This window comes from Sorex fumeus, unplaced genomic scaffold, assembly GCF_029834395.1.
Source record: "Sorex fumeus unplaced genomic scaffold, SorFum_2.1 ptg000010l, whole genome shotgun sequence".
In the NCBI taxonomy this organism is placed as follows: Eukaryota; Metazoa; Chordata; class Mammalia; order Eulipotyphla; family Soricidae; genus Sorex; species Sorex fumeus.
The window spans coordinates 21,410,713-21,427,932 of NW_026606067.1; the positions used below are offsets into that span (position 1 = coordinate 21,410,713).

The 17,220-nt window shown below is 39.5% G+C and overlaps 1 protein-coding gene across 2 annotated transcripts in view; it reads left to right on the plus strand.

Annotated features, from left to right (window-relative positions):
- GPATCH2 (G-patch domain containing 2) overlaps positions 1–17,220 on the plus strand; it is a 159,069-nt gene that overhangs the window by 123,702 nt on the left and 18,147 nt on the right. The window lies entirely within an intron of this gene.

A 17,220-nucleotide genomic window follows, 5' to 3' on the forward strand; every position in this document is an offset into this window, starting at 1 on the left:
GAAAGGGTAGTTCAGATAGAGAAGGGATCACCAAATAAAGAGTGTTTGGAGGATCCTCCCAGGAGGGGAGATGCATGTTGAAAGTAGACTATGGACTGAACATGTTTGCCACTCAATGCCTCTTTTGCAGACCACAACACCCAAAAGGAGAGAGAGAACAAAAGGGAATGCCCTGCCACAGAGGCAGGGGGGGATGGGGGGATGGGGGGAGGGATATTATCCATGGTGGTGGAAAATGGGCACTGGTGGAGGGATGGGTATTTGATCATGGTATAACCGAAACCCAAGCACAAAAATTTGTAAATCTACAACTGTACCTCATGGTGTTTCACTAATAAAATAAATAAATAAATAATCTAGAAGTTAATTTGAAATATAATTTGAAATCAAACAAAAACATTTTTACTGCCAATGGGATATTAAATTTTACCTCGAATTTTGAAATGTCTTTTAGGAATGTGTGTTTGTGAATTAAATTGTATTTAGCCCTTAGGAACATTTTTTTTATCTAGTGTCAAGTGACTGGATGATTTCTTAATTCTCCATGTTCTACTTTCTTGTGTTATCAATGAATAGTTAGAAGGAGGCAATGCGCTGCTGTTGTTTGCTGTCTCACAGCATTAGTTGCACACAGTGTCCTAAAATGAAAGAAGAAAAGCCTGACCAAAGTTTTCATAAACAGTCCTGACGTGTGCACAATACAGCCCTAGACACTGACACTCAGCCTTTTCCCTCGACTCCAGAAGACCCTTCCTGCTTTCTGGCATCTTGCTGTGTTTGTGCAGATCACTGTATTCTGATGCCGGTATAACAGCTAGTATTAGAGCTATCCTGTGCTTAATCTTCTAAAGATCCAGAGATGTTCAGGGGTTCAGTTCACTCAACTTCTCCACAGTTATCTCTTATTTGGGAAGAAGATATAACAGATAGAAAACTATTTGTAATTTTGCAGGTTTGCCAAGAATAAATGAAACTATTAATTACTACACTTTTTGAGCAGCTGTTAATAAATTGGGATTGGATAACTGTTCATTAGAGTCCTGGCTAATGACATGGACTATATTTAGTGTTGCTTTTCACAGAAATATATCAACAAAATTAAATGCACTAACAAAAGTTAGTAATGCTTTTTTAAAAAATTGTTTAGGATGAGTGATTACCTACGCTATGTTACTAAAAGTAGGATTTTTAAATAGTCCCCCCTTTATTATAACAGAACTATTGTTCAACATCATATTTTAAATAAAACAAGCTATGAGCGGGATTTTATGTTTAACATATTATATATTTGTATGTTCAAAATAATGGCTAATTAGTACTGCCCTTAAGTACTAACTTTAATTTTTGTTTTATTTTGTTTCATTTGGGGGTCATACTCAATATTGCTCAGGGACTGATCCTATCTCTATGCACATGGATCACTCCTGGTGGGCATAGGGGACCATATGATCTGCTGGAGAACTGTCTCTCCGGTCCCCATACTATTAATTTTAAAAAGAAGATATTGAGGGTCAGCAATAGCTCATAAAGGTGGAGACCCCCAAGTTTGACCCCTGTCACCACATGCCCAACCACCTACATATCCTAGAATGGCTGTAAACATTAATATTACAGATCAGAATATAATAAGCAATGGCTATTGCATGATAGACTTAGGGTTTTGGAATAAACCGAATAAAATCACCTGTCATATTGAAAGCACTTTCCATATTAGGGGCTAGAGAGATTGTACAGTGGACAGGAGACTTGTCTTGCACATGCTGACCTCTGTTCAGTCTCCAGCATTGCAGATGGTCCTTGTGCACCATCAGGAGTAATCCCAGAGCACAGAGCCATGAGACAGCCCAGAGCACAGCTGGATGTGTCCCCACCCCCCAAAATAGCATTTTCCATTTTAAAATATGATTCTTTGTTTATAGAACAGAAACTTTGTCAACTCTTGAATTCTAAGGTATATAAATCTCCTAACAGAAATAATACTACAATCTTCAAACATTTCATACATTATAATTAGAAATGTTTTAATATTTTATTCAATAATTTACAAAAATGTTCGAATATTAAACATTTAACAAAGTTTCATTACCTCCAGTTATGAGACAATTCAAATATAAACTTAGAAACCACCAAGTTTGTTCCATGGAATTGAAACTATGTGTTTAAAAGAATCATTTTTCTTTAAAATTAGTATTTTTCTTTGCTCCTGCTCTTTATAAGTACTTTTTTATCACTCCACAGTAATTTGTTTGCATTCAAGATATTGTTGGGAATTTGCCTTTGTTTATTTCATATACTTCTGATCAATTCCAGCTCATGCCCAATTATATTACACTAAATTAACATAATTCAACAGATGTTGATATTTAAATGTTTTCTGGCATTCAAATCTTGGACAGCTGTCTTTGAGCTTGGGGAAAAGGCAAACATTTAGAGTTAAATGCTGAACATATGCTTAAATTACTAATTAGAAAAATGGAATAAAAACCATGCATTATCCTTTCTAAGGACAATAAACCTCAGATAAGGGTTTCTATAATCTCTTTGCATCAAGTTATAGTCCAGGAGTATGTACACACTTAATGACATAGACTTAATGGATAACTTCATTTAATTTCAAACTCGGTTGCTTAAACATTAACAGACATCATCTTACAAAGATATGAAAATCCTAATGACTTTATGCTGGCAATTTTAAGAGTTGCAAAGGTGGCTTCTCTTGTGATATCAGAATAGAAAGAGAAAATTGCAACAATTTTTTTATTATGGAAAACTGCATCATGTTCAGAACTGCAGAGAAAAATAGAAAGTGTATCTAACAACCAACTACCTTAGACAATTGTGGCAACCTTGTTCATCTGCTTCCTACCCTTCCTACTTCCAACCTGAAACCTATCTATCATATATTTGAAACCCAAATATATCATTAAGTTTGCCTGAAAAATAGCTGCCTCAAAAAACAAAAATCCACATAACTGTTTGTCATATCTATGAAACAGTAATTAATTCATTCACATATGTAATTATATGGTAATGTGTATATATACACACACAATGTTTTATTGCCTTCTATACATAGTATAAATTGAGATGTAAGATCCTGCTTTTTGTTTCTGGTTAATATATATCTCTGACATTCCATTTGATTTATAAATTATCCCCCGACATTGTTTTTTTCCTTATTAATTATTATTGTTATTATTTGAAGAAGTCATATTGTTTATCCTGTAATTTCCCACATCTGAGAAGTGTTGCCCTTTTACAAGCCAGCAAGTTCCCCAGTCCTTCGAGAGTCTTGTAAGAACTGATTAGATTCACATTCAGTTTTGTTAGGTTTGGCAAGGTGATACTGTGTATTTTCCTCAATTCTTTATTTTCCTATGATTTATTAGCCAAAATGATCATTATTGAAATCCATTTGTTAAGGCTTACAGACTGATAATGTGCTAACTCCATCCTTACACCTTTATTTATTAGTTGGATGACTATTAAAACCATCCCCTCTTCAACTGCTTGATTACTTTGATGTATTGCTCTTGTAACAAAAGCAAGATAAATATTTGATACTTTTCCTCTAGTCTTTTTTTAAAAAATTTGATTTCTTACATTTTTCCAAAGGCAATGAGTGATGTGTTCTGTTTCTTTCAGTAGCCGAAACACATTTGATGTGTTTCATAGTTGTTACCCATTTGTTGTCGGTTTGGAATTAATATTAAAACAGATAATCTTTGGCCAGTGGGAGATTCTATCTATTGACCCCAGAGACTGGAGTCTGTCACTAAGTTACCTATCTTGGCTTTCTTCCTTTTTTTCTTCCTTTTTTTATCCCGTCTGGTTCAGTCACGGTCACGGTCCTCCCGTTGTTCATCGATTTGCTCGAGTGGGCCCAGTAACATCTCCAACATGAGACTTGTTGTTACTGTGTTTGGCATATCGAATACGACACAGGGAGCTTGCCAGGCTCTGCCCTGCGGGTGAGATACTCTCGGTAGCTTGCCAGGCTCTCCGAGAGGGGCAGAGGAATCGAACTCCGGTCGGCCATGTTGGCCACTTGTAAGGCAAATGCCCTACCACTGTGCTATCACTCTGGTTACATTCTTTATTTTGGGGAGGGGGGTCATACCCAGCGATGCTCATGGGTTACTCCTGGCTCTGCATTCAGGAATTATTCCAGGCGGTGCTCTGGAGACCATATGGGATGCTGGAACTCGAACCCGGGTTGGCCACGTGCAAGGCAAACTCCCTACCTACTGTGCTATCACGCCAGCCCCATCTTTCTTTCTTTCTTTCTTTCTTTCTTTCTTTCTTTCTTTCTTTCTTTCTTTCTTTCTTCTTTCTTTCTGCTTTTTTGGGTCACACCCAGCGATGTTCAAGGGTTACTCCTGGCTCTGCACTCAGGAATTACTCCTGGTGGTGCTCGGGGGACCCTATAGGATGCTAAGAATCGAAGCCGGGTCCACCGTGTGCAAGGCAAACACCCTCCCCTCTGTGCTATTGCTCCAGCCCCCTGGTTACATTTTGTAAACTGTCTTGACAGGAGTTAGTGTTCCTGTAGGTACTTGTTCATTCACTGAAATAGTTTTAAGGCACATCTGGATCTTAGGAATGTTGTCAAGTTTGTTTCTAGGCCTTTTCCAAAAAATGAGTTTAATTTTTTAAGGAAAAACTTATCGACTTATACTGATACTCAAAATTTCATTGTTTTTAATTCATATTTTCTAATTTTAGTTGTTTTTTTAATGTTAAAAATATTATCTCTCCAAGACAGTGTGATAATGATTTATTTTACTTATGGTACCCATCCAGATACACCAGAGTCTCCTGATAGCCTCACCATGCACGCCATAAACACCAATAAAATAATCCCTAAAGTTGGTTAAAAGTTTTTTCTTTTGGGGCTGGATCGATAGCACAGTGGGTAAGGCATTTGCCTTGCATGCAGCCAACCCAGGTTTGATTCCCAGCGTCCCATATGGCCCCCTAAGCACCACCAGGAGTAATTCCTGAGTGCAGAGGCAGGAATAACCCCTGTGCATCACCAGGTGAGACCCAAAAAGAAAAAAAAAGTTTTTCCTTTTTGTGTTATTGTACTTAGTGATATTTCACTAGGAATATGCAGTCAGATTCTTGTGTTTTAGAGTTACTTGAAATAGTTTCTCTAAGTATAGTTATACTTGTGCATACTCAGGTGTAATTAAGTTCATCTGTTCATTCCCATTGAAAATCCAGAAAATGCTTGTTTCAAATGTGGCTTAACTTTTATGATCATATAAAATAGTTCCACAACCACGTTCTGCACTGAAAATGAATTTCAAAGAAGTGTGTGTTCTATTCAGTTTCCTCCAGACATTACCTGCCCTCATCTCCATAGCTTTTATTTTGTTGTTGATGTAGATAATTGAAGGTACTCTACCCTCTTATTTTGTCAAATATGCATAACTTTCTCCCTTTCTTCCTCTTCCTCCTATTTTATCCATTCCACTGATGTTCATGATTACTCCTGGCTTTGTGCTCCGGGATTACACCTGGCAGTGCTCAGAGGACCATATGCAGTGTCCGGGATGAAACCCAGGTTAGCCACATGGAAGAAAAGTGTCTTACCCCATGTACTACCTCTCTGACCCTATTTCCCATTTTCTTTTCCCATTCTGGTTTGGCTTACAGGACCACTTTCTTTCTTATATCAAGTGAATTACTTTGATATAAGAATAACCTGTCTGTAATAGTTCTAGCCCTCTTCTCTTCACTGTTCCCTAATTTGAGTGGTTCCCTAATTTGAGCTATTGGTAAGTTAACTGCTCACCTCCTTTTACCTCTTCATCCCCCTGCAAGCCTTTGATTTGAAGTAAATGATTACCCTGCAGGAACTGGGCAGTCCGAAAATATAATCTACTGTCCTCAGTATAATCCTCAGTATAATATAATCCTCAGTCCCCTCCTCTCTCTCCACTTGGGGAAGCGTGTGCCACATCCACTGTCAGAAGTACCTAACCTTCGCTTCTGTTCTAACTTTAGTTTCAGTTCCACATCATTTCAATTTAATTCTACAGATATATTCTAATGACTTCCTTACTCCCTCAGACCAGGTCTTAAGTCACTGCTTCTCTGTTCTTTGTGTGCTGACCCTCTGTTGGGGATGCAGAAGCCCTGTGTCCCTAAGGGCTATGAATATCTGACAGTCTCTTTAAAGGTGACTAAGCCAGCAGCTCCTCTTTCCATCTTCACTGTCTTAGCCCAGTTTCTCTGCTGTGCCATATTAGTCTCAGTGTCTGATGCAGTGTAGTTCTCCTTTAAGGATACATAACTGTGTTTTTGCCTCGATGGTGTATATATGCTTCCTTTAACTAAAATCCAATAGTTGGCACTAGACTGTATTCTAATATTGGTGAGTTTCCCCCTAAGGCCCTTTTAATGTGTACTTTTTATTATTTTAAAAATAAATTTCAAGAATTTTTTCGATGTTTTGGGGTCACACTCATTTCTGCTCAGGGCTTGTTCTTCTGGCTCCTGGTGGTGCTCAGAGACCATACATGAGCCCATATCAGTCTGGCCCCAATTTTCAAGATTTTATCTAAAATTGATTTTCTTGTTTGTTTTATAGCTTTTTTTATTTTTAAATTTTTTTATTATAAATATATCAGATCTCCTTTATGTATCTTCTGAGAATTTCCACTTGTTTTGTAATGTTTTTTCTTCCAGCATTTTTACGCTTTCCACTTTGGGGTGTGTGTGTGTGTGTGTGTGTGTGTGTGTGTGTGTGTGTTTTGTAGGGATTGAACACAGAGCTTAAAACCTGCAAAGCATACAGTCTGCCACTGAGTGATATGCCTGTCCTGAAATTAGGTCACTGTACTTCTCCACCATATTTATTATTTATTTTTCCATTCCCATTTTTATTTTATGGATGAATTACTTTTCCCCCTTTCATTTCTAATTATTTTTCTGAATTTCATCTGAAGATCATCTCTCCTTAGCCAATTTTTTGTTGTCCAGGAGTTTTGGTTATGTTAACATGTTACACAGTTGTTTTTTAAATTTATATAGAAAAGTTATTCTATAGATTTCATGTTTCTGACACCATATTTCCAAAACATTTCATCGCAACCCTTTTTGTTTTTGACTTTTTGAACTGCAGTATTTCTACATCATGTGCTTCTTTCTTTTTACTAGTGGGTGCTCCCAAGCAGTGCTCAGGGGACCCTGGGTGATTCTTGGGCAAATAGATTGATTCTTAAATACAAAGGCCGAAGTTCTATTGTGGCCCTGTGGTGCCAGAGATACCTGGATCACTCCATTGGTGTTCAGGGTCCTCCATGACCATACATGGTGATGTCTTGGGGTTCAGGTATGTTGCATGAATATTAGTTCAGTCGGAGGTGCTGAGAAAAGGAACTCAAGAGAAATTTATGTCTCAGACTTGTGACAAAGGTAGAGAGCCCTGAAATCTCCTTTTATTACCATCCTACTGTTCATATTCTAAAGGGCTCAATACAGTGATGTCATCAACAGAAGTTACAGAAAGAACATTGAGGGAGGCAAAGCATGTATTGTTTCCTTGTATCTGCAGGCCAGTGCATTTTGGCCTAAGGAAAGAGATACACAACCAAAATAGAAAACTTTCTTGGGCTACAAGTATTTGGGTTTGCATCCCAAAGATAAGGCTGGACCTGCACCTGAAATCTACATCCCAAAGATGAGGCTGGCATACTTTCCATGTAGTACCATTTGTATGTAAATTTCATGACTTCATCTTTTCTAACAGCTACACAGTACTCCATTGTGTAGATGTACCAAAGTTTCTTTAACCAGTCATCTGTTCTTGGGCACTCTGGTTTTTTCCAGGTTCTGGCTATTATAAAGAGTGCTGCAATGAACAAACAAGTGTAGATGTCACTTCGACTATACTTTTTTGCCTCTCTGGGATATATTCCAGCGGAGTGATGGGCATTTGATCGTTGTATAATCGAAACCCAAGCACAAAAGTTTGTAACTCACAACTGTACCTCATGGTGTTTCACTAATAAAAACTAAAAAAAAAATAGATGAGGCTGGGTCAGAGCCAGGAATGTACATGTCAAAGATCAGGCTGGGCTTCTGTGAGAAAAAGAAAAACTGACTCTTTCAATAGACTGAAATTTATGAAATTATTTACTGAAGGCAGCCTAAAGGAAAAAGATGTTCAGCTTCATCCAAACCAGTCAGGACACACGAGAAATCTTGCCCATTTTCATGGGTCCCTACGTTCCTGCCCGTTGTGTGGTGCAGTCAACATGGACTCATCCTGGTGGCTCAGATTAGCCCCAACACATGTACTACAAGTAATTAAACACACGTTGGGTGTATACCAGCTTGTTCCCCAGCCATTGTTACTATCTTCCTGGCCCTCTACTTGCATTGTTATAAGGGGGAATGGAAGTGATCAGAGGGTTACCAACATATCACAATATCTAACAAAACAACATACAACTAAACTAAACAACATATGACAGAAAAAGGTCCTGAAATAACATCATTACTATTCAGCATCAGCTAGGATTTTCCCCATTCTTCTTAGCATTATCAAAAATGAAACAGATGGGATGGGCATTATTTGATGACATTATTGTGGGAGATCAGCTTGAAGATGTGTGACTTTGTCTGAACAGGTACCCGGAGTCAGCAGAGAGAACAGGTTTATGTGTTAGCATGTGGAATAACTGAGCCCACATGAGAAAGAACATTGAGGCAGGCGAAGCATGTATCTAATGACAAATTTATTTCCTCTTCTGTACTGTATCCACAAGGCACTGTTTGTTTGCATCGCTGGCCTTAAAACTGAGAGCAGGGCAGCAGGTGTATCCATGTTGTCCATGTCTTTTACAATTTTCCTTGTCTCTAAATAAATTAGAGGTTCCATCAGCTGAGTGCCTGCTGGGAGCCACAAGGCCTGGAACCCTCAAGTCAGCCCTAGGATTGGGTCTTGTTCTCACCTCGTTTCACAGGTAGGAAAGGGGGGCCCTCCAAAGACATAACTTGTTTATCCAGATTACCCCCGGTAAGTGGAGGTACAGGAATTGTCCAGTGTTTGTTTCTCTTGGACTCCAGAGTCTACATTCTTAACCATGGAATTCAGGAGCTCTCAAGACAGTGTAGGAAAGAGGACCAAAGCAGGAAGGGAATTTTAAAAGGACTGCCTGATACTGAAGCAAAGAAATACCCCATCATTGGAGGGAACAGGGTCTCCACTAAAGCCCCTCCCCTTCATTTCTATACGTAATGTAATAGCTAAGATTCAGTGACTGTTGACAGTATATTTCCCAATTTCCCAAATTACCCTATGATTTCTTCTTATGCCCATTTTACATGTGAGGAAAGAGGAATTACATTGCTTTCTCAGTTGCCATAAATTTAACATGCGTTTTACCTAGCAGTGTTGTTTTGTTTTGTTTCAAATATCACTTCTAATATACAGAGAAATTAACTAGTCGATTTAAAAGGTAGGATCTGTTTTTTAAGAAAAACTTATGATGCTTCTAATCATCTTAAATGTGATTTAGATTACTTAAATGCCATATACATTTTTTAACAAATAGAGTCACAATTTGAAAGGACGACTTATATGACTGCTTATGATCCTTTGTCAGTTTCAAAAATTTAAAGCTGTAGGGACCCACACTGTCACTGTCACTGTCCTCCCGTTGTTCGTTGATTTTCTCCAGCGGGCCCAGTAACGTCTCCATCGTGAGACTTTGTTGTTAAAGTGTTTGGCACATTGAATCCGTCACAGGGAGCTTGCCAGGTTTTGCCGTGCGGGTGAGATACTCTCGGTAGCTTTCCAGGCTCTCCTAGAGGGGTGGAGGAATCGAATTTAGGTTGGCCATGTTGGCCACTTGCAAGGCAAACAACCATACCTACTGTGCTTCAGCCCAAATTTAATCGTTAATATAAACTAATAATAATAATAATATAAACTAATGTGCCCCAATATGACATGTATTATAGTTTAAGTAAATTAGAAGAATCCTGGGTTCTCTTCTTTTTAGTTATTGAACAGGAGTATTGGTGTAGGCCCAACACCTCCTGATACATTGTCTAGCGATTACAGGGTATTCCACTGTCTAGTGAAGGTTTGCTAATAAGTCTGAAAAAGTTTTATGGACTTAATATTTATTCATTTGCCCAAAACACTCATGGAAGAGGAGGAGCTAAATACATTCTTTTGATAGAGTTCCAGTTAGATTAGAATCATGTACAAGGAGTGGCAGATTCAAATGAAGGTGCTTATATATATAACTTTCATAGTGGATTTCTGTCAGTGAGTTTGAATTCTGCAGACGCTTCTGTGCCAAAGTCCAAGAAGGGATTGGCTTCTGTGCTCCTTATTTCCATCAAGTAAGCATTTATAGCACTGTAGCACTGTCCTCCTATTGTTCATAGATTCGCTCAAGCAGGTGCCAGTAACGTCTCCATTGTGAAACTTGTTATTGTTTTTGGCATATTGAATACGCCATGGGGGGCTTGCCAGGCTCTGCCATGCAGGCGGGATACTCTCGGTAGCTTGCCAGGCTCTCTGAGAGGGACAAATGAATCTAACCCAGGTCGACTGCTTGCAAGGCAAACGCCCTACCCACTGTGCTATCGCTCAAAATCAAAATCTCCACAAAAATATTACCACAAAAAAAATTACTCAGTGGAGGGGAGGGCACTAGTGGAAGGAAGTGGACACTGGTTTAGAAATCAGTGTTGTAATGTTACATACCTAAAACCCAATCATGAATAACTTTGTAATTCTTGGTAACTAGATAAAAATGTTAATTTTTTAAAATTCTCTAAAAACACTGGTAATACCCTAAATCACTAAAATATCTCTTTAATATGCATTTGATGTTAGCCAGAGCTGTAACAACTAAAACAAAATCAACGTAATCTAGTTTTGTCTCACTGTCTTCCAGGGATAAAATAGCCTATAAACCATATTCATGTACTTATAAAGCTGTAGCTTAAGGATAAAATGGAGAGGTACCAACAGGTAGGTCCTTCCCTGGAGCCCAGAGGAGAGCCCTGGTCAGTAGGGAACAGGGCATTCAGCTGGCATGCAGTGAAGAGCTGTCCCAGGAGAATGGCCAGGTTCAGGGAGGGGGACCAGGGGTGTGGACATATGGAGTCCAGAGCATTAGCGAGAACCTCAGTCACCAGTTTGCATGTCTGGGCTGGAACAAAACATCTGAGTATGGGGTCTAGGCAATGATCTAATTCTAGAAGATATTGGGAGGTCGTCAGTGACTCAGCTTCAGTCAGCCCAGCCAGGGCCCTGTGTTTGGGACAGAAGTGCCGAATTCAGGGACTGAAGTTCACCTTAAACTTGACCTTGCTAGAGCCTGGACTGACCCCGATAGGCAGCAGACTATGGAAACCAAATGTGCAGAGGAGCAAAGCTGTCACTTGAGGTGCCCAAACCAAGAACCCATCACTGTGATCCACAATACCCACTGAAGGGGGCTCTTCATTTCCAGGAAGGGGCTTTAAAATCCTGGAAAGAGTTTCATGCAACCTTCCCGGTGCACACCTCCCCCCATTTCCTGCTGCTAAGAATCATTGCCAATGACAGTATTGAAACTCTGTGCATTTGAATACTCTGAAAGAGAAAACCTTGATTTTACCTTTCTAGATTTCTTAGTTGTGAGTCCCAGTAACTATAAAGATGAATGATCTTCCTCTTCAGCTCCCAAGCTGTGCTGATCTCTCCCACCCAGGTCAGTTTATCTGCCGGTACTGGAACCCAGGACTTGGATTTCTCCCTGCAAACCCCCCAAGCGTCCTCTCAGATGCTGGGAGAAAAGCAGCTTTGAGCCTCTGCCTCTTCTTCATCTCCCAAGCTGTGCTGATCTTCTCCACCACCCAGTCTTTACCCCCACACACACCAGATTTCCATGGGGGAGTGGCCTCTTCAGAAGTGGGCGTGGCTTCTGTAGAAGTGGGCGTGGCCTAATTTCCAGCGGGCCAACACTCACACGGCTGCAGGTGGTTTAGCCTTACCAAGAAACCAAGTCCCCATACCTACACACCAACATGAAGAAACAACGCAAATCCCCAACACATGGGGAGGACAACGAAAAGAATCCAGAAGTTTCTGTAGATACTGCTTACCTAAGGGACCTCTCTGACAAAGAATTCAGATATGAAGTCATGAAGATATTCAATCACTTCAATGAAACAGTCAGACAGATATCCAGTAATATGACAGAAAAAATAGAAAATTATGGAAAGAAATGAGAGCAGAAATGTCACGAATAAAAGATTCCATAGATGAAATGAAAAAGTCAGTCTGTGCCCTCACCAGTAGAATGACCGCAGCTGAAGAGAGAATCAGTGAGCTGGAAGATCAGCTGCACCAAGCCAACAGGCAACAACAAACAGTGGCAAGGAACCTCAAAATAGCTCGGGAGAGAATCAGAGTCCTAGGAGATGACTCCAAGAGGAACAAAATTAGAATCATTGAGTCCAATGACGAAGAGGAAGAGGCAGAGGCTCAAAGCTGCTATTCTCCAGAAACTCAGGCAAACAATCCCAATGAAAAAAAACACGGTTAAATCATTGCTGAAAAATTCCCAGAGCTCGACAATGCAGCCATTCGAATTCAAGGAGCCCGAAGGGTGCCCGCTAAAAGAGACCCTAACAAAAATACTCCAAGACATATTATAGTTAGAATGATCGATGCTGCCAATAGAGACACAATACTACAAGCAGCAAGGTCAAAAAAGGAAATCACATACAAAGGAGCACCCCTTAGATTCACAGCAGATCTATCAGAGGAAACCCTCCAAGCCCGAAGGCAGTGGCGGGATATAGTGAAAAAACTCACTGAAATGAATGCTTCACCAAGAATACTCTATCCAGCTAAACTCTCACTCAAAATCAAAGGAACAGTACACTGTTTTCTAGGTGAACAGCAGCTCAGGAATTTCATAGACTCAAAACCAAACTTAAAACAAGGGCAAAAGGGGCTACTATAAGACAAAACAAACCCTACAACAGACCCTTACAGAAAGATGACACAAAACCCCATAACAATAATCTCTGTCAACGTCAATGCTCTAAATTCACCAATTAAGAGACACAGAGAGGCAAAATGGATACAGAGATAGAACCCAACATTCTCATGCCTACAAGAAACTCATCCCAACAGTCAGAGCAAACACAGACTCAAAGTGAAAGGATGGAAAACAATCCTGCAAGCAAACATCTCCCTCAGAAAAGGTTGGGTGCCCATACTAGTATCCGACAACATTAATTTCACGTTCAAAAATATTAGAAGGGACAGCGAAGGCTATTTTCTCTTCATCAAGGGATACGTACAACAGGAAGAAATCACACTCTTAAATGAATACGCACCTAATGAGGGAACAGCTAAATACTTAAATCAACTGCTTACAGATTTTAAGGTGGACATTGCTAGCAATACAATAGTAGCTGGAGATTTCAACATGGCCTTATCACCTCTGGACAGATCAACAAGAACAAAACTCAGCAAGGAATCATTGGCTTTGAAGGAAGAAATAGAAGAGAAAGGGCTTATAAACCTATACAGGGATTTACACCCCCAAAAGAAAGAATACACATTCTTCTCCAGTGTGCATGGAACATTTTCCAAAATAGACCATGTGCTAGGCCACAAAACATACCTCAATAGAATCGGGAAGATAGAAATAGTATCAACTATCTTTTCAGACCATGATGCACTGAGAATAGAAGTGAAACACACACAGACACGGAGAACCAAATCAAATACCTGGAAGTTAAACAACTCACTGCTGAACAACGAGTGAATCAGGAAGGAAGTCAAGGACGAAATCAAAAGATACTTGGAAACAAATGAGAATGAAGACACAAGCTACCAGAACTTATGGGATGCTGCGAAAGCCATATTAAGGGGAAAATTTATAGCTCTGCAAGCATATCTCAGGAGGGAAGAAAGGATGCACATAAACAACTTGACCTCACAGCTCAAGATCTTAGAAAAGGATCAACAGAAGGAGCCCAAATCAGGCAGAAGGAAATCTCTTTCATAAAACTTAGAGCAGAAATCAATGACAGGGAACCAAAGAAACAATCCGAAAGATCAAGGAAACCTTATTTATTTCGAGAAAATAAATAAGATAGATAAACTACTAGTAACACTCACAAAGAAACAGAGAGAGAACCCTAATAAATCGAATCAGAAATAAGAATGAGGATATCACAACAGAAACCAAAGAAATTCAAAGGATCATGAGAGACTGCTTTGAAAGTCTGTATGCCATGAAACAAGAGAACCTAGAAGAAATGGATAAATTCCTGAATTCCTATAATCTCACAAAACTTAACCAAGAAGACATAGAGTACCTGAATAGAACTATCAACATCAAGGAAATTGAAACTGTAATCAGAAGTCTTCCCAAAAACAAAAGCCCAGGTCCAGATGGATTCACTAGCATATTTTTCCAAACATTTAAAGAGGACCTATTGCCAGTTCTTCTCAAGCGTTTCCAGGAAATTGAAAAAAAAAAAAAAACAGAAACTGTCCCAAACAGTTTCTATAAAGCCCATATCTCCCTAATACCAAAAAGAAACAAAGACACCACAAGAAAAGAAAATTACAGGCTGATATCCCTGATGAACATAGATGTGAATAAGGTAAAAAAGGTAAAGGCCCTCCCGTTGATCATCGATTTGCTGGAGCGGGCCCAGTAACGTCTCCATTGGAGACTTTGTTGTTACTGTGTCTGGCATATCGAATACTCTCGGTAGCTTGCCGGGCTCTCAACAAAATACTAGCAAATAGAATTCAACAACTCATCAAAAAGATCATACACCATGACCACGCAGGATTCATCCCGGGGATGCAAGGATGTTTTAACATTCGGAAATCAATCAACATAATCCACCATATCAACAAAAGAAAAGATAAAAATCATATGATCATATCAATAGATACAGAGAAAGCATTTGACAAGATCCAGCACCTGTTTATGATGAAAACCCTCGCCAAAATAGGGATAGAGGAGACTTTCCTCAATATAATTAAAGCTATCTACCACAAGCCTACAGCAAGCATTATCCTCAATAGGTAAAAATTGAGAGCCGTTCCCCTAAGATCAGGAACGAGACAAGGATGCCCACTCTTTCCACTACTGTTCAATATAGTACTGGAAGTACTTTCAATAGCGATTAGGCAAGAAAAAGATATTAAAGGCATCCAGGTAGGAAAGGAAGAAATCAAGCTCTCACTATTCGCAGATGATATGATACTATACTTAGAGAACCCTAAAATCTCTACCAAGAAACTCCTGGAAACAATAGACTTGTATAGCAAAGTTGCAGGCCATAAAATCAATACCCGAAAGTCCATGGCTTTCCTATACGCAAATAGTGATAGAGAAGAAAATGACATGAAGAAAACAATCCTGTTCACAATTTTGCCCCAGAAAATCAAGTACCTAGGAATCAATTTAACTAAGGAAGTAAAGGACCTGTACAAAGAAAACTACAAAACGCTACTTCAGGAAATAAAAGAGGACATGAGGAAATGGAAAAATTTCCCCTGTTCATGGATGGGGAGAATTAACATTGTCAAAATGGCAATACTTCCCAGAGCACTGTACAAATTCTATGTGATCCCTATTATGATACCCATGACATTTTCAAAGAAATGGAGCAAACACTCCTGAAATTTATATGAAACAATAAGCCCCCACGAATAGCTAAACCAATCCTTGGGAAAAAGAAAATGGGAGGAATCAACCTCGCTAACTTCAAACTCTACTACAAAGCAGTAATAATTAAAACAGCAGGGTACTGGAACAAAGGCAGAGCTGTAGACCAATGGAACAGGGTTGAATATACTGACATCTCCCCTCAATCATATAATCATATAATCTTTGATAAGGGGGCAAGAAAAGTGAAGTGGAGCAAGGAAAGCCTCTTTAACAGATTGTGCTGGCAAAACTGGATGGCTACATGCAAAAAAGTGGGATGAGATCTCTGCCTAACGCCATGTACAAAAGTAAGATCAAAATGGATTAAAGACCTCAACATCAGACCGGAATCCATAAGGTTCATCGAAGACAAAGTTGGCAAAACCCTCCGTGATTTTGAAGCTAATAGTATCTTCAAAGATGTCACACCACTGGCCAAGCAAGTGAAAACAGAGGTAGATAAATGGGACTATCTTAAACTAAGAAGCTTCTGTATCTCAAAAGAAGCAGTGACCAAAATACAAAGACAGTCTACAGAACGGGAAAGGATATTTGCCGAATACACATCTGACAAGGGGTTGATATCAAGGATATACAAAATACTGATTGAACTCCACAAGAAGAAGACAACCAACCCCATCAAAAAATGGGGCGATGAAAGGAACAGAAACTTTCTCAAAGAAGAAATCCGAATGGCTAAAAGGCACATGGGAAAATGCTCTACAGCATTAATCATCAGGGAGATACAGATCAAAACAACAATGAGATGTCATTTCACACCCCAGAGACTGGCCCACATCCAAAAGAACAAAAGCAATCAGTTCTGGCATGGATGTGGCGAGAAAGGGACCCTCCTTCACTGCTGGTGGGAATTCCGACTGGTTCAGCCCTTCTGGAAAACAGTATGGACAATTCTCAAAAATTAGAAATTTAACTCCTATTTGACCCAGCAATACCTCTCCTGGGAATATTTCCCAGAGAGGCAAAAAAGTATAGTCGAAATGACATCTGCACCTGTTTGTTCAGTGCAGCACTCTTTACAATAGCCAGAATCTGGAAATAAAACCCCGAGTGCCTGAGAAAAGATGACTGGTTAAAGAAACTTTGGTACATCTACACAATGGAGTACTATGTAGCTGTTAGAAAAAATGAAGTCACGAAATTTACATACAAGTGGTACTACATGGAAAGTATCATGTTAAGCGAAATGAGTCAGAAATTGAGGAATAGACATAGAAAGATTGCATTCATCTGGGGAACATCAAGTAACAAAATAGACTAACACCCAAGAGTGGCCGAGATTAGTACCAGGAGTTTTGCTCCATGTCTTGGAGGCCAGCCACACACTCTAGGGGAAAGGGAGCTCAGATAGAGAAAGTAGCACCAAATAAAGCGTTTGGGGAGGATCCTCCCAGCATGGGAGAATCATGCTGAAAGTAGACTACAGACCCCTCAATGCCTCTCTTGCAAACCACAACACCCAAAAGGAGAGAGAGAACAAAAAGGAACA